We start from the raw sequence: 25,100 nt of genomic DNA, 5'->3' as shown, positions 1-25,100 counted from the left end.
AACCGGTTCGCTGTTTAACTGGACCGACCGATTTATTTATCGGCCGGCCGTGATTAGACTTTCGCTTCACCGCGGATGGATACGCGATCTCGTCAAACATTGACCGGTCCGACCGATTTGTTAACCGATGGCGACGTTGGAAACGTCTCCGGGGGGAGAGGGAAGGGGCGGGGAGAAACGCTCGCCTCGCTTTCTTCTTTTCGTTCGCGTTAATGCGAAAATAACTTCCACCTGTTGCTACAAAAGAAAAATACGCTGCGTCGATCGATAACGATGCTTGGCTCGTGGTTCTCGTGCGCGCCAGAAGAAATTTATTCTCCGCGCGGAGAAATAAATGCGAGAATTCGCGAGGCGAGACAAAGGGAGATGCGATTATACGATTTCGAAGCGAGAAAAGAAAAGGGAAGAAGCTACGATCTCCGTTGACGCGCGTTACGTTCAAATTCGGCTTCGTTGAATCCTCGCTCTCTTGTTAAGATTCGAGACAGCTCCAGTCGACCGATATCAACCCCTTCCCCCTTCCATCCCTTCTCCTCCCCGTAACACCGCGCGAAAGTTCGTCTCGTTCGTTAAAAAAAAAAAAGATAGAAGAAGAAAAAGTCGAATGAATAATACCGCGACGGTGGCATTAGCTCCTATCGGGCAGTGTCCTCCGCGAGAGGACGTTCGACGTCATTAGTTTTCCTTAATTAGCAGAGCCGCCTCGGCGGCCACCCCCTGTGCCCCACCCGGCCCGCCTCGGCCGTGCACGGGTCTCCCCGGGATCGAAGAAGTGAGTTCGCAAGTTCTCGAAGCTCCGGGACGGGAGAGAGCGGGTTCTCACGCTCGTTAGAAGCTTAAGGAAAAAGCACGTTAGGGGTGGGATAGCGGAGGAACGTGGACACCCACGAAGACGTGCCCCTTTCGGGATGTCCTATCGTCACCCCGAGCTTATTCCGCCCCTTAAGTTCTGGCCACACCCGCAATCATGCGCAGTTTCCACCCATCGGCCAATGAAAGCTCGAGAGCTTGCAAGCTCTGGTGAGCGGCTTTCGAGCCGAGCCACTCCGACAAACACCACGTGCCACGCGGCCGAGTTGCACGTGCGTCCGCGGAGCTGTCGAGCTTTTGCGCGTCGTGGCCGCGAATCGAGCCTTCCAACCGAAACGTTTTATCCTAAACGCGTTCTATTTCGCTTTTTCCCTCCTTCTCCGTTCGCCCCTTTATTCTCGTTTATATATATACATATATACATATATACACACACATATATATATAGATAGATATATATTGGTCAGATCGTTTCGTCTCGAATGCCGAAGAGAAAAATTATCTGGGCGAGGAATCAGAGGAAGAGGTACTTTTTGGCCTGGAAAAGATCGAGGGATTGAGAGGCAAGAACGTGGAGAGGGATCGAGAGGCAATCGAAAAATTCGGAGAGAATCGCCGAAAACGTAAGTAAGAAAATTGGTTAATTTTTACGATTAAGGGTGTGGGCGCAAGGATCGATCGAGGCTGGCCGATATTCAACAGTTGGTCTTTCTTTTATCTTTCGAAACTCGACTATTCCTTCTTCCGTCCACCCTCGTCGATTTCCAGCAGAAAGCCCTATCCAGAGAACCCTCCACTTATAAAACAGATTTGAAATTCTGGATAATATTTTTCCAACGTTAATATCGTGCCTTCGATTAATATTCTTAATTTTGCAGTTACGAACAAAAATGTGTGCACAGAACGTGTACGTTATTTTCACTGTATCTTCTTTTAAAAAAAATCATCTCTCGTCTATCAAAAGATATATACATATATATATATATATACATATATACAATGAATATTAAAAAACAAAAAGATCTCACGACGAAACAAATCTCGAAACGCGTAAGCGAGAAACGCTTAAAAAGAGGAAAAAAGAAGGCGTGGAACGCGCAGACGGCGGGCGTAAAAACAGGACGGAGCGGCGCGTTTATCCGCTTATCCGCGGTAATTCTTTTCGCGGTACGTCCGGATGGTTGCGGAGGAATTCGCGATCCGTGGGCAGTAGGTGTGGCCATAGGTGTAACATATTTATGTTGTGAACCGGCCGAGTGCGGGCAATAAATAGCGAGCGCACGACCGGCCACAGGGCCATCGGGGGTGTGAGAGCGAGAGGGAGGGAGGGAGGGCAGGTACGAAGCGTAGGGGTAGTTGGTTCGCGGAGGCGCGGGGTTAGAACGATTACGGTTTCCAAACCCCTGGTCGTTCGACCGAGTCACTGGCACCGCCATCGGCACCACCGCCGTATCTACCCCCCTCCCCCCGTCCTCGTCCTATCACCATCTATCTTTCTCTCTTTCTTTCTCCCTGTCCCGTATCCCGCGTTTCGAATGCCCTCTCCCCCTGCCCCCTCCCCCGCGCTTGTATCCTCTGCCAACCCCTTCGCTCACCTACATCCCCCTCCTCCTCCCCGGAGGCTGTACGCTGCTCCAACAATTCCTATTCGTTCGTTTTCCAACCCGTATGTACGAAGGCACGCAATTTATTTAGGAATTCGCGTACGAGCGAGTCGCGGACGATGATCGAGGGAGGGTCGTCCTTTCCTCCGGAATCTTTCGTGGAAGAGAAAGATCGTGACACGTCGCTCCTTTCAAGGACCAAGACTTTGTCCTTTGCATCGAGACGTTAAATTTGAAATTGAAATTAACAAGAATCTCTAAAATTGGTAAATTTTCGGAAGGCTTGAACAGCGCGCGAGGAGGTGCACGGCGAGGAGGGAGGGTGGGATGCGCGGGTATGAGAGTATGCGGGCCATCTTAGGAAGCGAGCACCCCTTGGCATTCCAACGATCTCGACCGATGGAGAATCGAAGGATAGTAGGAACGCGGCACCGAAACGGACGCGCGTGTGTCGGCTGTCCGGCAATCCTAATGATGCATATCTCTCCTCGGCCCGTTATGTCTTGAATGTCTCGACGATGCGATATCTGTATGCGGATCGGTATCGGTCCCGGGGGGAGATGGTAGGGGAGGGAGGAGGTTGGAACAACGGGAGAAGCACGAAAGCTAGCTGGGAATCGGGGTGGTGTGTATGGTCGCAATGAGGTTGAGAGCTTGCGGCCGGATGCCAGTCTAACCATGTCTAACCGTACGTTTACTTACTGGCAAGCTTGCCAGACGCTCGTACGCATCACCAGCATCCGAGCAATGCGGCTCAAGAGTCGCGCGTCGCCGCTGACGATGCGCTTCAAGACGCAGCATTACCTCTCCCCGCCAGCCTCTGCGTTGCCCCCTTCGTCGTCGACCCGAGCTCGTGGATGCGGCTAGCGGGAGGATGTTTCATCGAGACGTAAACGTGACTTGGCTTATGCAGAGGAGGAACGACGCTGACTAAGGGATAGCGTAGAAAGGATTTCTCTAGGCCTATGGCTCCTTGAATCTTTTCGATATTTCGTTTTTTCTTACAGACGGAATTCCAAGAAAAGAAGAGAAAAGAAAACTGACGATGAGAATCCCCTGACGAGGGATTTTCTTGAATACGAGGAAAGGAGGATAATAAAAATAAATCGGGTGTCGCCACTTCTTCACCTTTAAACGCTTCGCCATTCCCCTCACAGCGAAACGCTACATTCGATGGGGAACGAGAAAAACGAGAAGCGCGAATTCCCATTTAGCATACAAACGCGGTGGAAGGAGAGGGGGGAAGGGGCGCACGCAAATGAATTTTTTAAGTGTCCTTTTCGCGAGAACACGCGCGCGTATTTCGACGCTTTGGTTGCGTTAACCCGGCGAGATTTCGAGGACGCGCGATGGGTAATAGGCGGCCGCGGACGAAATTTCCACCCTTTCACTCCGCGCCGGCCACCCCCTCGGCGTGGCACAGTGTGTGCGTACACCTCGCGCATTCCGCAGCGAGATTGCGCAAAAATCGGGCAAAACAAACGCAACTAATTTAACTGCTTTCGAACAATTAATCCGAAGCATTTAATTTAATTGCGCCGCAGCCCGTCGAGACCGGGCAGCGTCAGTTGAAACAACAACCGATGCGAGACCCGGCCGGAATTTTCGGCTCGTCGCGCTTGACTCGAATTCTTTCGTATGCAAACAACCGAAAAAAAAAAAATACACCCGCGTCCGCCCGCGCGAAATCAAACTGCGACACATGAACGTTGGGGAGAATAGAAGCGAATATCTGCAGACCAAGTGAGCCGAAGAAAATCGTGGATATGAGATATCCTAATCGATAATAAAGATTAAATTTAAAATATATACATATATATATATATGTAAAACTACACTAACTCTTTATATCAGAGAGAGAAAGAGAGAGAGAGAGAGAGAGAGGGAGGAAGGGAGAGGGAGAAAGAAAAATTAAAAAGCGGAAGAAGATCGGGAATGCGTTTGCAAGAGTTTGGAGGTTGGTGGAAAGCGAGCTAGTGGGTAGGTGTAATTAATAGCAAACCCGTATAAATCAGAGACAGGCTGGATGCAGGTTGGTATGCGCTGTTCCCGATGCGGGATTATACCCAGAGGGGCGGTTACCCCACGACCCGCTAATTTTTCAAACGGCCGCCATAATGGTCCCGGCTAATTACTGATTTTTATCTCCGAGAGTCGGTATTGCGAGAAAGAGTCGTTCGACCATGGAAGGAGAAGGAGGAAGAGCAAAAAAAAAAGAAAAAAAAAGGAAGAAAAAAGAAAAAAATAAGCTAAAGAGACGAACGAAAAGAGAGCCAGGTGGAGACTACTGGAGAAAAAGAATTGGACTCGGGGAGGGGGAGATCAATGGCAAAACGGCTTTGCCATGCGATTTTAAGTGGGCGAGAAATTTTGTCTCCGGATAAAATTTAACCCTTTATCACGTTTTATCTTGCACATTCCATTCCGTAATCGAAACGTACTTCAAACTGTAATTCTATCGCGTCTTTCCTTCGACCGTGTTCCAACAGAATATCTTCAACATCTGCAATAAGGATCACTTACACCTAGCAATAACCGATTAATTCGTGGCGTTAACGGGTATCCAATCGCTGTTACGACGGACGACGCGTGGAAACTTGGCGAATTCACTTGGAGAGGATTGTTGTCCGCGTGTACGGGACGTTTCAAGTTAGACACCGGCCCCGGTATTTTGCGCCGGTGAGTACAACTAACTACCCCCAAACACCTATGTACTTAACGTAACCCGTGTAAGCTCACGCTAGAACAAATTTACTCCTCCCCTCCTCCTGTAGACCCCCTCAGATAGAGCCACGTCTCACCTCCATCCACTTCGAGTCCTCCTCTGCCCCCACTCACCCCCTCTAATTCTCCCACGGAACACCGATGTTATGAAGTTGTGTTGAACTTTTCGCGAGAATAGTTTGCGGAACACCCTCGGGTGACTGGAAGGCTTACCTTGGCTCGTGACATGTATCTACGCCGCTGGTTCTAACAAACCAGTCGGCGAAGCGAGGGCGGACGCGGAGAGTTTTGCTGGGGGTGGGTACAGGGTGGGCGAAATTTGCGGAAGAACGCGTCAACCGCGCGTGGCTCTCTTTCGATTTCGACGTCCAACGTTCCCTCTGGAAAAGTCGGCAATTTCGTATCACCTACCTGTTGCCCGCCACCACAGTGTCAATGGACATGTCAATGCGATAATCCTGCTTTTAATGAAATTCGCACCGTCGATACACCGTCGAGTTCCGTCTTGGAAATTATATTACGTAGTCACGTAATGCGTCTTACACGCGAGACCCTCGGAAGGAACGCTCTCGATTCATCGTCGATTTTTCTTCCAACGCGAAATACTTCGCTAATTTTTTCCTTCGTCCTCTCTCTCTCGTTGAGCGCGAGGCTTCGTTGGAACGAAACAGGGTGTACGTGTCGCGTATACGCAGGCGAAACAAGGCGCGCGCGTTAGGAATTCTCGGCACGGGAGTCGGAGCCAACAGGCCCGGCAGAAACTTACGGGCCAACTTTGAGGGGGGTAACAGCATTACAACATTATTAGATTTACCGCAAGCACCTACCCTCGAGGCACTCCCGCGCATTGCACACATAGCCCTTTTCCGAAGTATAAGTAACCCTAAGCGGGCGGTGGCAAAGCCCAAGCTCACCGCGCTCCCGATGTCTTGTACGTTAAATTATGCGCGCGTACCTTCCAGGTACGAATCAGAGGCGTTCCTTCCTTTGTTGCCTCGCCAACAACTCTGCGCTCTGAAATTTTAATCGAGAACCTGAGACCACCTGAGTGGAAGAAAAACTGCAAGAAACCGGTTCGATTTAATTTTCCCGGTGGAAGAGAGAGAGAGGGAGAGGGAGAGGGAGGGAGGAAGAGGAAATGGAAAATGAAGGGGAAAAAAGAAGAAAGCGATCGAAGATAGAAACGATTGTGCGAGAGAGTGGTAGAAATTTCGGTTGCTATTGAGTAGCTACCCTTAAGATAAGGGTGGCTTCACCCCGTCCCTCATACGTTTCCGCTATCTGACGCTAAACGCTGCTCGTGGTCTTCCACGTAAAAGGGATGGTCCTGGCAGGATGGTTCTACATAATACGCCGGCACATTACTGTCGAAACCCCATTAGATAAGCGGAATTTAGAACGGCGAGACAGGATTTTTGTACGGACGACGCGCGTGAAAAATCACCCGAACCGCCAGCCTCGTCGCGGATTATTTTTCTTCTTTTCTTCGCTTTTTTGTTGCGTCTGGAGCACGAGGATCCTCCTTTTAATCCTCGCTTTGCTTCTCTTCCTTGTTTTCGCCGAATGGCTAGCGAAACGAGCCGAAGGGAAAATCGTTCCCGAGGCAAAAAAGAAAAAAAAAAGAAGAAGAGAACGGAAGGAAGGATCGTTTGTCACGAAGGTGGATATTTCGATCCGTTATCGAGGGCCAACTGGCATCGGCGAAACTGATTTCAAAAGCGAGAAGATGGGATCCAACGCAACAAAAGCCTTTACACGTCTCGCCCTCCCCACCACCGGCTCATTTAAGGCTAACTGTCCACAACGGGGGTGCAAACTACCCTTATCTGCGGACGTTTATGCCCACGCCTTATCTAGCAACCCCGGACTGCTTCGTGCTTGCTAACAACTAGGTATTCTCTCTTCCAAGCCAATCTCCTTCCTCGAACAAAACGACCTTAAGTTTCCCCCTCTCTCTTCCACCACCGATCTCCGCTTTGTCGCTTCATTCGCTCGCCTCCTACGCTCCCCACTTTGCCCAGGGTTTATTTCAATTTCCTCCCGAGCCGTTGTATTTTTTAAAATGTCAAACGAAACGTAATTTCTTCTACGAGTTCTCCTTCGTCGCAATTTCCATCGTTATTAAGATAAAGGAAATCTTCTCCTCGAACACATAAATCGATCCGTTGCGTCGTCGTGCATCGGCGTTAAAACGATATTCTTTTTTTCCCATAAAGTATCATTTCCACGGGGGGGATAGCGAAGCGAATTTCACTTTCCCTCACTTGCCGGCCGAATTTAAAGAAAGAGAGCAAGGGTTGGGAAACAATGGCGTAATTTGGTTCCGCGCGAGGATCCACAGTGAAGAGAGTGGAGAAGGTGGCGATACGGAAAATCGGGAGGTACGATGCTCCTTATCTCCGAGCAAGCTCCCTCGAAGCACGGGTTGCCGTTGGAAGAACGAACGATTGTCGGGAGAGTAAGGGTCGCTGGCCGAAGGATGTTGCGCGGTGAAAACAAAGACGTTACTACGTCCCTATCTGGGGGTTGTAAAATAACCGTCGAACGAGAGCAAAACAGCAAAGAGGGGTGGGAGGGTAATAAATGAGATAAGCTTCGAATAGATTCTTGGTGGTGGAGGGCATTATCGATGCGTATCGTCCAATTCCTTCCTTTTCTCGAATCGAAAACCATCGCGTCGGTATCCCCTCCCCTTCCCCTCGGATGGAGGGGGAGGATACTAATACCTATGCGTAAAATAAAAAAAAAAAAGAAAAAAAAATAGATAAATAAAAAAAAAATGAAAAACAAAGCAAAATATTTCAACTCTACAAGTTTCCTAGAATTTCTCCAATTTGTACATTTTTTTTTTTTTTTTTTTGTTACCATAGAGAAACATACTGGGGAAAAAAATTGGAAAACACGAACGGTGCTCGATTCGTGGAAAATAAAAACACGTTGTTCCCAGCTGGTGCTCGTTCCTCGCGTCCCGGGGAATATTACAAACAACCGGCCGATTTTCCGCTGATTTCCCTGACTGAAACGCGCGTAGCCGCGTATTGGTATATCGAACTAATTGGAAGTCTTAATAGCACTCGACGTAATAACGCTGTCGGTATCCGGCCGTGTGCATCATATCGATTGGAATCTACAACGGACCCCTCTTGTTCCCAGCCAGCTCTCTTCCGTGCACTCGATCTACCTCCGTAGCGACCGGTAGCGAATCAACAAACGGGGACTGATTTGATTTCATTCGTTAATTCCGACCGACTTCGCCCGCTCCCGATTCAAGTTCATGCGTACTTGAACGCGTTTGCGGGTCCCCGCGCGTATCACGCGGCACAGGACAATCCCGACTTCTTCTTTCCTCTTTCCGCCCCGATCGGTGGGAAAGTGGCAAGATATTTCCAACCGAGCCGAATATTTTAATCTCGAACGATTTAGATCCGCGGTAATAATTCATCGGATCACCGGAGTAATTTTCCCGATATTCTTGAAAGATTCAAGATTAAGGATCGTTCCAAGGCGAAAATAATCCCCGAACGAGTTATTTTTCATATCGGATATAGGATCGGTCTGGAGAAACGGGAAAGGTTCTGCGTTCGATTAAAATAACTCGAGCTCGTCACTTCGATGATTTAATTAATCATATATCCTCTCTCTCTTTCTCTCTCTCTCTCTCTCTCTCTCTCACTCTTTCTCCGCATTGCGTATCGATTTTAACATTATCCTCGGGTCACGACAAAAATAATCGCTACCAAGTTATAACAGGGTATCGGGGATTTTCTCGACCTCGACGTGGTCGAGAACGATTTAATAGAATTTTGTCTTCTTTTAGCCGATACCGAGAAGAGAGGATACGTAGAGCGTACGTAGAGCGAAAGAAGAAAGGCAGCTGTCTGTAACCGTGCCGTGATTTAATATAAACTGCACAAAGCTCCACTCTTTGATAGTCAGAAATATGAAATGCTCGGGTCCGAGGAGTGGCCCTTCGAGGACAGCCATGCTAGAGGGTGCGCTCGAGCGTCTCGTCGGACTGCACCAAGCGGTGATATCCATTCCTCCTCCTTCGAGGTATTCGTCGGCAAAGGGGCTCGGAGTCCAAGTCCGCCTCGAGTCTTTGAGAGCTACGAATATTCGTTGGAATGTTTGCATCTTTTCCGTGGCCGAATGTCACGTGTCTGAATTCCTTTCGAGAAGTCGCGTTCGATGGAGCGCCATTCCACCGAATCGAACAATGACGTTCGCTTTATACGCGATAAAAATTAGGGGAGAAAAAGAAGGTTTGTTCGAAACGAAGGAATGATTTTCGAGAGAGATGATTTTCCCCCCTTCTCACCTCGCGATTTATAAAATTCTTAAAAATAATAAAAGAGAGTAATCATTTCAGGGGAAAGAAAACTGAAACGAGGAAACGAGGATTGGAAAAGAGAATTTCTTCTTCTTTTTCTTCCTCGTCTTCCTTTTCTTCTTCTTCTTCTTCTTTCTCCTCCTCTTCTTCTTCGATATACGATGTCCCGCGCGCGTAATAGCCGCTTCAACGGCAGACTTTGATCCTTTATTACATTTTTACAAGCGATTACATTGGCCAGCCGCTGGCTATCGCTCCGGGGCGACCTTATTTTCCTCACGACGATCAACGGCGATCCACGATCTGCCCTGCCACCGCCTTATCCACCCCACCGTAACGAAGTTCCGAAGAGAACGAAGATATTGTTCTTGTTTGTAGCGAAGTTAACTCGAGTTCCGACTACGTTCCGGCCGTGGCTCGCTCGCCCCCCTCTCCCTCCCCCTCTAATTAGGTTTAAGGGATTATAGAATTGGCTGGCAAAGTCGATTACGAGATTGGAACGAGCAGAGGCGAACGACGAAGAAGTAGCCCCGCAGTTTTCAAGACGCGAAGCCTCTCCGAAGCTGGAATTTATCGGATTTCGCGAAACGCGGTAAAGCTAGCTTTGAGAGGGGGCGTGCAAAATATAATCAAAGGCTCGGGTAACTTTCTCGTCCATTTCACCCTCGAATACCGCTAAATAAGGAGGAAATTATTCTATTTTCTCCGTCTCTCTCCCTCCCTCTTCTTCCTCTTCCTTCATTCACCTTTTAGTTACTTAAAAAAGAAGAAAAAAAAAGAAAAAAAGGAATCATAAAATTACCCGAGTTAAATCAAGTCCACGTTAAATCACGTTAAATCTGAAAATCATCACCGTTCCAATCCTTTCCGTCCGATCGAAGATGCGTTCAATCGAACCCGATTCGTCCGAATCGGGTTGCCGACTTTTTCATCGGGAAATCAGAAACACAAGCGTAAGGGAATAAGAGCAATAGATATCGCGTCCTTTAATTGATAGCCGTCAAAGTGGTTAACGGGGGAAAAAATCATAGGTTCGGAGGGAGAGAAAAAGAGAGAGAGAGAGAGAGGGAGATGGGGCGCAGGGCGCAGAAGGTCGCGGAAGGCGCCGTTGACGGATCTCTGGCGGCTCTGTGCCGGTCTGAAAAGAGAGGGGTGGGAGGGTGAAGAGGAAGGGACGAGGGTTAGCAATTTTAAACAGTCTCCGGCGACTCGATCCTCCGGCATAGCGGAGTGCGGGCTAGTGAGGCTGAGCGTGCAATGATTGATGCCAGGCCGGCCTGTATGGAGGGGTGAAAGTGAGGAAGGCTAGAGGATCGGTCCTACGGCCTGGGGAAATTTAATTAACGTAAATGCCGCCGCCACGGCCGGCGTTACACGCCGTGTGTGGCAATCGCTCATATGCAACTGCCCCCTACCTCCCCCCGCGATCATCCCTCCCTTCAAACTCATCCCACACGCCTCCTCCCCTTCCCGTCCATCCTACCGTTTCACCCTCTCGCGATCGCCCGTGTCTCTCTCTCCCTCTCCCTCTCTCTCTCTCTCCCTCCACTCTTTGTTTCGCCCCTCTGTCTCTTTCTCCCTCCGCACGCTCGAGCCTTTCCCTCCTCCTCCTCCTCCTCCTTCTCCTCCCCCAACCATATCCGCGCACGTTGCCGCTCGCGTCGGGCTGATCGGCCAGCTGGGGGTTATTAAACGTTCCGAACAGGGGTAAGGGGCTTCGATTGCGGCCCGATTGATGAATCTTGGATCGTGCTGCGTGTTGTTCCCTCGATCGACCGAATATCCGTGATCTCGTGAATCGCGATAAGTGAACGGGTAATGGTTGTTCCAGGAGGAAAGCGTATCCGTCACGGTCAAGGAAGCGGAAATATCGCGGAAAGAGGGAAACGTTTTCTTTTTTTTTTTTTCTATCGAGGGATTCTTCCATTCGAATCCTCAACGATGAAACGATGAAGGGAAAGAAGAGAAGGAAGAGGATAAAGAAGAGATCGTGAGACCTTACGTGAATCGTAAGACCGATCGATTCTTTATTTTCGGGTGGGAGAAATTGAACAGCATTTTCTTTTTCTTTTCCTTGCGATATACACTTTGCGCGCGATTAAGTATCGGTACTAACGGGTGGCGCGTTGCGGATACGCGGAGGGTGGATGGAAGAGAGGAGGATGGATGAGATGGAGGTCGAGATGGAGGGTGGAGGGGACACGTAATGGCCGCGGCACGTGGTGCGTGCCCCCATTAAACCGATCGCAACTCCGGATTGATTTTCAGCCTTTCGGCATTTGATGCGAACAAACTTCGTTGTCGGTGTATAATTGAATCCGCCGCGAGTGTCCGCCTGACTCGAACGCAAATTAACCGGAACGAGCGTGGATCGTGGCGGGCGTCGCGGACGTCCGCGCGCCAAAAGGGATCGAACGTGAACGCGGAGAAGAAAGAATTCCTTCCTATTCTATTAGATATACGGGGAGGAGAAGCGTGACGCGATCATCTAATTATCCTCGCTCGTTGCTAACCGATTCTTTGACAATTACCAGCCGCCCTCGTCCGCCTCGGTGAACGGCCGTCCTTCGATCGAGTCCACTCCGATTCCCTTCCGCGAGGGACTCGATCGACGGTGTTATTGTAAGCTGCGAGTGTAGCCTTTTATTTCTTTTTTTTTTTTTTCCTTATCGCGATAAGTTTAAGTTGGATCGATCGGAAGGGATGGAACGATGAGGCGGATGGACGATCGGCTCGGACGAATCGGATGGAAGCGGATGATTTCGAAGGGGTGAACGAGTTCGGGACGAAAGTGCAACGTGGCAGCATGCGAGCAAGCAGCAGAATGCATTCGTGCGGTCTGCGGGCCGTAACTGCTAATTAGCGCATACAGGTCTGTATGGCAGGCTCGAGGGTTGGACGGCTGCCGGTGCAGGCTACGCAATGCGCCCCTTTATTAAATACCATCGAAATTAAAATTATAATTGCATTCGTTCTATCCCCCTGCCTCGACAGCGCCCGTTGCGCGCTGATTCTTCTTTGCCCGGTCGTTCCCCTCTTCCAGTCGGGCCCTCCTATCGAGGCCGAGGATTCGCCGAGAATTAAAAATAGGGAAAGATCGTTCGGATCAAAGGGGGAAGTATATCGATTTCCGTGTCGAAAACCGTAGCCGTTCTTTTTAACTTTTCTTTTCTTTTCTCTCCTTTTTTTTTTTCTTTTTAGAAGGGACGAAGCAGAGTCGAAGATTAAAAGTTTTCCAAATATATAAAAGTATTCGTCCCCGTTTCGTTGTTAATTCGTTGGTTAAACTCGTTGGTTAAACGAGCAGGAGGAAGGATTGTAGGCGCGTTTCCAGGTAGGGCGGCAAAGCGGTCCTCGAAACGTCGATAGAAACGAGTGGTGGAATGGAACGATCGGCCGTTAGATATTCTAATTAAGGGTAACACGAGCCGGTACTTGGGCAGCTGAGTAAGGCATATGCCGATGAGATTGTAGGTGGGAACGATGGCGAGGCCAGAAACGGCGGAGGTAGAGGCGGCAGTAGTAGCCGGTAGTAGGTTGTATAGCCCCTGTCAGCCACTGTGCCACTGACGGCTCGCTAATTGCTCGACCAACCTCTAATCCTCCGAGCCGCCCCTCCCCTCCGCGTTCTGCCACCCTTCAAATCCAAATCCATCCCTTCGTAACGGCCGATACTCTCGGTCCTTTCAGAATTGCGGGCATACATTCGAGTATCGTGTGTATGATAACGAAATTTCTCGGCGAACGACCGGAATAACTGCACGCAACTGCCGATCGAGATTTCTCATCGATCGCGCGCCCCGCGCGAATAGAAACCGACCCGTTATCCCCCTCCCCCTCCCCCCCACCAAATGGGGGAATCCGCGTTTCACTAGGCGGTCCACTAGAATTCGAAATTGCCTCGTCTATCCGCCGATCGTGCGCCCGTATCAATGCGATCCCGATAAAAGGGAGAAAATTCCATTTAGGATCGTTCGAATTGTTTTGCGGCCTCGCGATGCCGATTTCGCGCGATTCCGGTTAACGATCCGGCTCGATAACGGCCGAATCCTCCGACCAACGTCTTCCCAACCTCGTCCCAAATTAATCGGCCCCGCGATTTGAGGAGGGGAAAATAAAATTGGTGGAGGACAGGTGGAGAGGCGTGGGGGGATAGGTGGATCGGAAGTGAGAGGGGAAAAAAGAAAATTTTGCAAGTTTGCACAGGAGCAACACGCTCCTATCGATCGTTGCGACCGAATGCGCGAACGAATGGGCGAGTAAGCGAACGAGCGTATCAAGGGTCGGTACGGTCGCGAATTAATCGAGCATATAATCGATGTGCGCCTGTCGATATATATATATATATATATAGAGTATATATATATATATGTATATATATAGTATATATATATATATATAGTATATATATATATATATATATACTTATATTTACATGTGTTTGTGTATGTGTGTGGAAGCCATTCGCCTGGTCACCCTCGTGAACTCGGGGCCCCTCTATCGTTAGTCAACAGTGCACGCGGTAACGCTAATTTCTGTAGCGGACGTGTTCCACCGTGTTCCACCGTCGAAAAACACCCTCCACAAATACTTCCTCCGTCTTACGTTACTTTTTCTCGCGTAATTTTATTCGCGTAAATAAATACGATAATAACTTTTTACCAATTCCTCTCCAACTCACAATTTCACGCTTCAATTTCTAATCTATTATCATTCGAAATTCCCTTATCGATTATTTAGACGAGTTATTTTTTCGAAATGGCTATTTCTTACGAATATTCAAACGCTTCGTAGGCGGGATTCGCGTTTGCCGTTACGAACGAATAGTGAAAATTGGGGCGACAATTGGGTCGGGAGAAGAGAATAGGGGTAAGAGAATATAGGACGACGACAACGATAGGACGAATCGGGCGGCGCTCGATCGAGGCGATAGGAAACGGGGCAAAGCCGGGCCGATTTGATGAAATTAAGAGCATCGAATGAGATGGTTGGGCCGCGATATCCGGCGCGTCTCCGCGGCGCGAGTAGCGGGTGGACGGGTCGGACGGGTACGGGCGCGATAGTGCACGATCGTAGTCGCAAATTTATATCTGATTTTCCGGGCGGGACGGAAATCAGGGAACGGCGCAAAATTGATCTGCCTTCTGATTTATTACCACGAACTAATAAAGCCAATATCGAGCGTGGCCCGCGGCATTCTACGGAACAACCGATAGGTAGCTGTATCGCGGACTAGTTCAAATCCATACTTTACAAAAGCGGCGCAACGTGATTTCGAATGTCGCTTCAACGTTACACGCCGAAGCCCGCGTTCGACGCGACGATCAACCGCGATACCGTGGCCGATAAACGCGTCGAAACGTGGATTAGTGGCTGCCACCGATCCTTCTCTCTTTTCTTTCCCTCTCTTTCCTTCTCCCCGTTCTCTTTTTTCCTCCCCCCCCCTCCCTTCCCCCTCCCCATTCAGAAAATTCAGAAATCCTCGGTTGATTCGCCGACGCTTAGCTCGAGAGCTCGATCGAGAGCGTTGGACGTTTAATTCGGGCGATATTTTTATTTCGAATCGGTATTCGGCGGGGATCGAATATCAATAACTTTTCGGCCGGCACAGCTGGAAGCACGTTTCGACGTTGTCCAAGCCGTGCCGTAATTTAATTCTCGCCCCGTGAAAATAGTTTCGTTGTCACGGCTCGTATTCGCCCGTCGTGTCTTCTTCGCGTTTTTGTTTCTTTTTTTTTTTTTTTTTTTTTTTTGTTTCCGCCACCGCGCTGGAAATTTATATTTTTCACGCGGATTCCGTAATGCGGTAAAATGGTGGGCGGTCGAAACGAACGAAAACGAAATTAAACGAAACCGAAAATATCGTTGTCGATCGCCCGATCCGCGAATAAAATCCCTCCCTCCACCCCCCTTCCGTTAATTTTCATTTATAAGATTTCGCTCGCCTCCGAACCGCGATTTCGATCGATTCTCCACACGGTTCCCGCGTATCCTTCTAACTCGTCCGACACGATCGATCGGCAAACCCGATACGCGATACCCAATTTGGCGGATCGTATATTTGCGATTCCTAAGGGCTCCGTTGACGAATATCCCGTTGGGCGGATCGATATTTACCCGATTTCCTCCATTTGTCCTCGGGACAAACGACTCGAATCTCTCGCGACGAGCAATACCGATCTTGGGGAAGCGGGCGGGGACGACACCCCCGTGGAAGCTTCGCAGGGAGAATTAAAAATGCAAACGAACTCGTCCAGCCTCGTGTGTGTACCAAGATAAAAAGAAATTGGTGGTCGGAGTGATTGGTAGGATCGATTGGGGGAATCTTTAAAGGGTTTTAGTATTTAAAGTTTGCTGGACGAACGGAGCGTTTCCTTCCGTGTGTCAAACGTTACTCCTCGCGTATCAATCCTCGAATTCGGTGCATCGAAATCGATTTATCGTCCGACGGAAATCAAAATATCCATTGTACGAGAATAAACGCAGGCGCACAAAGGAGACAAAGATTGGGGGCGGAGGGAGGGACGATTGCAACTAATAGGAAGCGTAATCGCGGGTAAAGGATTGGGAGAGAGAGAGAAAGAGAGAGAGAGAGAGGATTGGCGGGAAATAGGACGAGAGTATAAGCAGCGTTATAACGCTCGAAGGGATTCGTGGCCGTTTAAATCGGCCACGCGAGATATTATATTTCTTCTCATTTGCGCCCAACGTAAAATTAATTAAACAGCTGATATACGTGTACGTCACGGCCGTTCGCCGTACGCAGAGCCGTTCTCGTGCAGCCTCTCTGCCCCCGGGGCACCCTCTGGCGAAAACAAACACGATTTCCCCCTCTTGGAAATCGGTTCACCCGGCTCCGGACCAGAGATTTTCAATTTACGCTGCTGCTAAGGGGATGTAAAAACGCGCCCCCTTTCCCTCCCCCTCCGCTGCGCATTCTGCTCCGTCGCGCGGAATACGTCAGCGTGCATACCTGTCAACGGGGGAGGGGGGGAGGCCGCGATAAGGAGAGAGCAACCGCCGCGGTAGTGCAACAAAGTGGAAAAATCGATCCGCGGTCAAACGGAGTTGGCCAAGTTAATCGAATCGCGGCAACAACTTTCTAACCGTTCGAATCCGGCGCGATGCAAAGCGTAGATTCCGACTATCCCTTTCGAATGCAACCGACGATGGTTAGCTCGTGATATTCACGGTTGCTGAATTGGTGCTGCCCTTTTTTTTCCGCGAAACGTAGCCAACTTCTGATAAAGTTCTCGAGTTGTTCGTACCACTTCGTTATCGAATATTCGTTTCGAGAATTTGATAAACGGACGGGAGATTCGGAGGCTTCGTTGTTTCGACGACGAAAGAGCGTAACGCGGGACGGAGTGAAGATCGTTTTAATAAAGACGAGGGGGTTGGAAAATGGCGGGCGTTGGAAAGGAGATTTGTCGGCGCAAACGAGAGGGGAGGTGGAGAGGTCGCCGTTCCTAATAGCGCGTGTTTTACCTACACGCCGAATTCCCAAATTACATTTGCACGTATCCGCGCCTCCCCGAGACAATTTGGCCTCATAAACATAATTAATGGCGGAGCATTAATTCAGACATTTTTCGCCGGTTGCGAACACATGTTACCGTGCGCCACCAACTGTCTCGCAATTTAGCTAAATAATTACCAAACTTCCTCCCTCCCCCTCCTGTCCGCCACCCTCCGCCCCCTCGCCCGTGCCCGACGACGCATTGCCACCATCCGACGAAACTTCATTCGTAACGGAGTCGCGCACACCACCGCTCTCTTCTTCTCGCCACCGAGATTTAGATCCCTCGTATCGAAAAACCGCGTCGCTTTAACTCCCTCCGCTCACTTTCCGCCGATCGACGTGGAATGAAATTCGTTGGAGATTAAAAAAAAGAAGAAATCGACCCTTATCCATCCCCGATCGATAATCCCCTTAAATCTGAAACGCGTGTATCGAGAGAAGAACGCGTGGCCGAGAAACGAGAAATTTCATCGAGTTAGAACGGCACTTAAGCGTTGGAGTTGACGGCTCAACGAAGAGAGAGAGAGAGAGAGAGAGAGAGAACCGTGGCCGTTTCGCGTGTGCGTTGAAGGCAGGCACATATACGCGTATTATATGGCCCCTTGTTCCGAGCTGCAGGGCTGCCATCCTAAGCCGGCTTGACTAATTGGTAGCGTTATAATCATGGGTACACGGTTAGGTTGGTATTACCGCAAGTTATAGCCCCGTCTCCACATCGGCGACCGCCACGCACATTCGCGCGTAAGAGGGGTGCTTAATGACCCCGCCGTTTACGCAAATTTTCCCATTATGCGACGCGGTTTTGGCTCGCCGAACGGATCCTGCCGAGCTTCGGAACGATCGTCATTTTCTCCATCGTTACGGTGGAGGGAGGGAAGGTGCTTAAGGCTTTTCGAAACCGCCAACACCGCCGCTCGCTCGTTCGCTCGTTCGTCACCCTCGCGTCGTCACGCGTCCTTCTACAAATCTGAAAATCACCTATCTTCGAAAACGCGGTTGCCTCGCTTGGTCGAAATAATCTTACACGCTCGTACGAGCTCGATCGTATCTCGAAATCGTCGGTTCGACAACATTTCGTTTCGATCGGCGCCGCTAACATTCTCGTCGAGTAATATTCTCTCGTTCGTATTCGTACGAGGTGCGAACTGTTAATCCGGAAAATGGCGTTTATCGCGTGCGTTAGCTCGGAATTTTCCCCGTTTGGCCGCGCGAGATATTGATAATAAAAAATCGCGGGATATAAAATAATTCAAACAAATGCGGTCGCACGGAGAACGTTACTGCCACCGATATATATATTTCGACCGGGCTTATCCGCGTCCGGTCATTCATATACGTGGGAAAAAAAAAAAGTGATGGCTGTAATGGACGGCTATCTGTAACGGTTAGGAAGTGGGGAGATTTGTCGACGCCACCGCCGAAGAAGGGAGAAGAAATCTTCTCTTCTGGAGGCTGTCGTTGGACGTTGGACGATATCGCGCCCAATATTGAACACCGACCCATAACGGGCACCAAGATAACGGACAAATGTACCGTCGAGGCGACGCTTCGCGTGGTTTAACTTTGTCTCCCAGGATATGCACGGATAGTAGAAAATTTTATCGTACCGAAACGTACCCGATTACACCATTGCTACGCTGGTATCACTAGAGAGGACGAGGGAGAGAGAGAGAGGGAGGGAGAGGGAATAAACGTTGGAACAAAACGTGAAAAGGTTCGAGGAAGCTTCATATCGGCGAACTGGTCCGCGTGTCCCATCGGCTCGAATCCCGTGGGTGTGATCGCTGCTAACTAAACTTGTAAATCTCTCCGGCCTGGCTCCCCGGTTTGGCTAGATCCTATCCCAACTGGCCGGAACACATTTGTCTATCTTACGAGCGTGGTAAACGGCGCCTGTGGAAAATCAGTCGGCCTGGCGATCTTCGTTCCGCCGATCGAGAATTTGGCTTTTAACTCGTGGGGGAAATTAGGGGAAAAATTTCTACGAAACGAAAAAATTGTAGAATAGCCGTTGAAGGGGAGAGGGAAGGCATTAGAAACGAAAGGTGGGCAAACGAGAAGTTACGGGGGCCCTTTATACCTCTGCCCTCGCATCCGGTTGTCTCGCGTATTATGACTGATGTCGTTTAGTTAACCGTACCGGCGAGACGGCTCCGAGCTTTAACGCCGGGAACGAACGAGAGAAAGGAAGGTGGCGGCCGAGAGATACGCGGCCACTTGCGTCGGGCCTCCTCGTTTCGCCCCCGAAATTGTGAGGGATGGTTATGGTGCACCGTGATACGATCCCGCGAGCGCTCACAAATCAAAGCCGCATTCGAGTCGCTTTTCCGCTCGAACAGCAAGCAATATTGCAAAAAAGTTTCAAATTCTGACCGACCCTTCCATACTCTTCGTTAAACGCGCCATTCGTCTTGAGAAGAACACGAGATGAATCTCGATCATCGAGGATAATTGCGACGTTTAATTAATTAAGTCGCGTTACAAGTGATCCGATTGTTATAAAAATTTCGCTCATCGTTGATTACGATTTTTACGACTTTCGCAAACGACTTTCGATACGCGAGACGCGAGACGATATTTAATACAGACGTTATTATGAATTTCACCCTGATCGCGTATAATTAACGAGTATTTAATATTTTCGCGGCGGCAGGCGGTTGCTGGCCGTATCGCCGTAACTTCGGCCCCTTTTTTCCACGGATTTTTTACTCGCGCAACCTCTAATCGCCGCGGCGTATCCCACGGTAATATTTAATTTTTAATCCGAGCGTATTCAAATGCGGGCCGGGCTCCTCGTGCCGCTCCTAATGGGAATACAATTTATTCCCTGGCCACGGCTTACTTTACATTTTATGCTAAATAAGCGGCCAGGCTACGCGTTCCGTCGTCTATACTCGCGCCAACAATTAATTATACACACCGAGCACCGTTGCGAAGCAAGCGGTTATCATCGTTCTTTTATCGAACGTGGCGAGTCGCCGCGCGTCCGTCGATACGATGCGATCTTGGGGAGGGGGAGGGAGGGAGGCAGCAACGATGGATAGGAGATGATGTTCGCGAACCTCGAAGGAACGAACGAGGAACGAGCCTCCTCGGTTACAAGCAAGGTATTAAATAAGACGAGGTTGGCTGGCACCGTCCGAAAGTGCATTATCTTCTCACGAACCCTTGGCCCCGAAGTTCCAAGGGTTATATCCGACCCTCGTAATTATCTAGAGGAGAAATTTGGTCAACGTGGCCCGAGGGTCGGCGCGAAACTCACTTACTGTAGCTTGGTCAGCCACACTCGAAAACTCCCGGAAGGCACCTTTAAGCCCGCGTGATTTTTAATCCGGGATCGATTAAACGCCTAATAGGCAATCCTGGAGACGAGAATTACCCGGGGGCCACGACTTTTCTCCCCTCGATCGATCGATCGCTAATTCCTGACCATTCCTGGTCAGCTTGGTTACCTGGGACCCAAGGCTCTCACGACATCCTCTCCTTCGCCTCGCGTTTTAAACGTCGGATAACTCGGAGATATTGTTATTATTACTTCGGTTCGGGCAACTTGGTTTCTTGGGCCAACTGGTTCGACGGGAGTAAGAAGCGTAACTCGGTTAGCCGGCTGGATTCGCGCGCGAATCGTTGGACCGTTGAACGACCACGAATGGCCGGCCACGTGAACGCGGCTGTAAAACGGGCGATAATTGTTTCTTGCTAATCGACGAGTTCCAGAGCGGGCCGTGTGCATTGACTCGGCTGACCGTGAGTTTACACGCCTACACGTCCAATTCTCGAGCAACGTCGCGAGGGGAACGAACCCGGTGCCGCGCCGCTTCGTGTTTACGAGCGCGAAAACGCGACGATTCGGCCCGCTCTTACGATTCAATTACGGCCGCCGTGTATCCGCGCAACATCTCTGCCGGCGGACGTCCGGCCTGAATCAGTGATGAGCGCCACGCCGCCTGTCTCCGTTCTCATTTCCGACAGGATGGACAGGAAAGAAGAAAGAAAGGGACTGCCTTCCGGCTCTGTCCGCCGCTCATTTTTCGGCCGCCGCGCCGCTTCGTGCATTATTTAAGTCTCGGACCTTGGAAACCAGCGTTAAAGTCTCTCCCCCTCTCTCTCTCTTCTCGCTTCAATTTTCACGAGAGCGTGTCCCTCTCGATCGATTGTTTTCCAACTCGGGAAAAAACTTGTCGAGCGGAAAACGGAACGAGCGGTTGGAGAAAAGGAATTCGCGCGAAAACGAAAGTTCGATCGAGCGAGAGGACTTTGGTTGGAAATCGCGCGGAGTCGTACGTGCACGTTGCAAAATTCAAAGCAACGCCGGGCAAATTTAGATTTCCTCCCTGGGAAATTCCGGGCATAGCCTAGATCTCGATTTAGACCGAGCTAACGAGCTGGCGAGATTGAATAATTGAACGAATTCTAAACCTCGTGTCCGGCTATTACCAACATTGAATATTAAAGCGATCGTTTCCGCGCGGCGGTTACGCGATCACCACTCGGTTTACGGACACCGCTCGAGGACGCGCCGCTCGAGGGCTTCTTTCCAATCGGGGAGAGATCGCAACGCTCTCGTCTTATTTCTATTCCACCGCGAGGAAATTTATCGCTCGTAATCCGAGCGGACAAGGATAAAGAGAGGAGATGCCTCTTCTCGGAGAGACGTCGTTCGTTTAAAACACGTTTTTCAACGGCCGCGGGAAGCGATAAAGTACGGGAATTAGAACGTACGAATGGTCGGGAAGGTGGGTGGGGGAAGGGGACAGATCTTCTCCTCTCTCGGATTCTCAAGCACGATCCGTACGAGTGGCCGTATTTCTTCTGCAAGAGCACCGTTTGCCGGTAATAGTTGCAGTATTATTTACCGTTAACGGCCCACTTTGCTCCCGTAATGCCCGTTGAATTAACTCCCCGCCAGCCTGTGTACGGCTTCTCCTGCGACATTGCGACACCGGGGTAGTTTACGGTTACGAGGGTGGCTACTGGCTAACCCCCTCCCCCTTTCGTTGTTTACTCTTCGAATCTTCGAATCGCGCGATCCGACCGATAATCTCGCGTTCAACATTCCGCGATGAGCGTGGATCCCACGGTCGAACGAGAGGAAGAAACGCCTTGTTCTCTCTCAATGGAGATATATATATATACGAGACTCTTAAAGCGTCTTAATCGAGGCACCAGATACGGTTTTTTTTATGGCACTTTTAGCTAATTGAATCGATAACCGATCCGCTATCCCGTTATCGAATTATCCCGCCATCGACTGGAAGGATAATTACGGGACGGTTGGGTAAACCGCGCGTCGCCGGGAACGCATATTTTTACCGTTTCTGGTTTCTGGCTGTTAGGAGGCGAGAAGGAATTTTATGTGTAGCAGGGCAGGGTAGATTTATCGGGCTATATTCCGGGGATAATGCCTGTTTCGAATGTAATTTCGACACTATCGTATTTATTAACGGGAGAGGGGAGGGGGGTGCAAGGTATTGATCTTTATTTCGCTTAATCGTATTTTATCTTCGCAAGATGTCATAAGCACGTATCGCAGGCATTCATCTTGATAATCGTATATGAGGACAAACTGTTGTGTACCTTCAACGCAACGCGGCGGGTTCGTTTAAACAGGCCATAAAACGGTTTCGACGGTAATCCAACGGTATTCAACGGTTGGAGAACACAAGTCGATGGAACGATCCTTCGTTTCCGAGAACGCAACGTCCAATATATCCAACGTCCATATCGAATATTCCTTCTTCTTCTACGTGGAAAGTAGAAGAGAAAAATATGGTTTCGAGCCACGCGTTGGAATCGAAGATGATAAAAGATGAGAAGGAAAGGTGGACGCGTGCGAGTACACAGATAACCGACAGAGGCTCGCAACACCTCTAAGATAGGGAAAGATATATATATTATACGGATTATTAAGTGTTCGCGCATTCACTTAATCCCGTAGTGAATATCCCGGTGGTATATCTCGGAGCCGATCAATCACAGAAGGGAGCCGTGTAACCCCTATCCAGAAAGCCAGAGGGCAACGTGGGCGAGGAGAGGAGAGGAGAGGAGAGGAGAGAGAAAGAGAGAGAAGAGCGAGCGGGACAGGGAAGGGAAGGGCAGACTCGTCGGTTTCGGTTCTCTCCTCTGTTATTCGCACCGAGTCATATATCATTTCGTTATCATCGACTCTTTATATGCGGTTGCGCTCCATTTTCTGTCTGTTTGCTCCGTTAAACGGCGGCGCTGGTTTGATTCAGTGAAACCATTAGCCGGATTTCGGTCGCAGCCCGCATTTTCCGTTCTCGCCTATCGGCCCGGTTATCTCTGCCGCATCATACGCGACTGACTACCCGCCATTATCGGTATGAACCGGCGCGAACGATAATACCCGGGGGCAACGGAAAAATATCCATCCCCTTCCTCTCTCGCTCCCGGCATCGCTCCATCCGATTTACTATAAACAAAATCATCGACCGCTTTGATTCTTCACGCTCGTCGAGACATTGTGTCTCGACGTCGCTTCCGGGTCGCTCCCCCGTTTAAAAATAATTCAAGTTTTCGCGCGAAATTGAATTAAATCGCTAACTCGAAATAGCTGCATACGTGTGTGCATATTTTCCAAATTTTCAATTCAACGATCACGAAAACGAACACGTGAAACGGAGAGTGATGATTACAAATTCTCGAAAGTTGAGGTTGAAATTTATTTCAAAAAAGGAAAAAAAAAAAAAAAAGAAAGAAAGGAAGGAAGAAAGAGAAATTAATCGTCCTCTCGATTCGATAGTGTTCACACGATCGGTTCATACGAATATATATCCCGCTTGGTTGGACGAGAGAGTGCACACGCGTACGCTGCTATATAAGAGCGCACACAAAGAGATGCTTAATTATTATTCGGCGGTATTACCCCGTCGCATTTCATGTACCAACGATCACATTCCTTTATCGACGAGATTTTAACGCGGGCGGGAGCTACGCCCGGGCGTTAATTCGATGCTTAAAATTCTAACCCCGTAATCCCTTTTAATTGCGCGATAACAGCGGTCCCACCGCTGTTGTGTTAACGAACATCGCGATGGACGCAGCGCTTGCCCGGCCATTCGTTTGAATTTAAATTATAGCGATCATATTTCTTGCCACTCTACCGACGCCTCCCCGTTTCCGCTTCCTCTCCACCGATCGCGCGCTCCGCTCCCTCCCTCTCTCTCCCCCTTCCAATCCTTCGATTTTTGCATCGGCGCACGATCGCGCATATGCGTCCCACGAAAAACCAGCTGTGCGCGCCGCCTGAATCGACGCCATCTTGCCTCGCGTCCCAAACCGGGTTGGTGAGCCGGAAACAACCGATAGCGATTCCACCGATCGCGCATGGTTCCAGGATGGTTAAACGCCGATATTATCCCGCTCGTCCTGACGAGTATTGCCGATAATAGCGGCCCGATAATACATTTTACGGGGCGAGTTCATGCTCCGTTTCCTCTGGCCAATGGCGCTCTGCCGACGCGCGGGGCCAATAACATGGGGGGAGGGGGGTGGTTGACCGATAAAACTCCTCGAGAGAGCCGCTCCTTCGTCGTTTTCTCTCCGCTTCGCTCTTTTTTCCTCTCGCCTCTCTCCTTCTCGGTTTATCGAGATGTTCGAACGGACATCGGTGGAGGAATAATAAGAGCGGTGGAAGAAGAAATCTTCTCGGGGCGAGAATGGGTTGAAAAGCGAATCACGCGAGGCAGATCGGGGGGAGGAAACAGCGCGAGAAGGGGATGAATAAGATTCACCCTGGCGCACTTTCAGCACGCAGTTCCGCGACGGCAGAGATTGCGGCCGGGGGTTGCGAATGGGGGTGTCAACGGCATCAGGCGTGTATTGTGAAACGTCAATGCCACGGAAACTAACGCCGTTCCCTTCGCTCGCGAACCCCCCTCTCTCTCTCTCTCCCCCTCTTCTCCCTTTCTCGCCAACCCACTCTCGAAACACAAGATCCGTATTCCGTTGATGTTTGATTCGATGCCATCTTACGCTTGTCCCGTTCGATTAACCGGCATAAAGTTCTCGAAACCGTCCGATTGTTCCTCGTTGCGCGGCGGGATTTTCGATATTTGGCGTGGAACGGGGGGATTATTGTAGAGAGGGA

At 49.8% G+C, this 25,100-nt stretch overlaps 1 protein-coding gene across 1 annotated transcript in view; it reads left to right on the top strand.

Annotated features, from left to right (window-relative positions):
• The first annotated feature begins 1,410 nt into the window (after positions 1–1,410).
• LOC107996816 (LIM domain only protein 3-like) overlaps positions 1,411–25,100 on the top strand; it is a 64,566-nt gene continuing 40,876 nt past the window's right edge. Inside the window, exon 1 of the mRNA XM_017055088.2 lies at positions 1,411–1,433. The gene's annotated coding sequence lies outside the window, so the exon portion shown is untranslated. The remainder of the gene's footprint in view (positions 1,434–25,100) is intronic.

This window comes from Apis cerana, linkage group LG2 (assembly GCF_029169275.1).
Source record: "Apis cerana isolate GH-2021 linkage group LG2, AcerK_1.0, whole genome shotgun sequence".
NCBI lineage: Eukaryota > Metazoa > Arthropoda > Insecta > Hymenoptera > Apidae > Apis > Apis cerana.
This window is presented reverse-complemented; position numbering and strand designations above follow the sequence as displayed.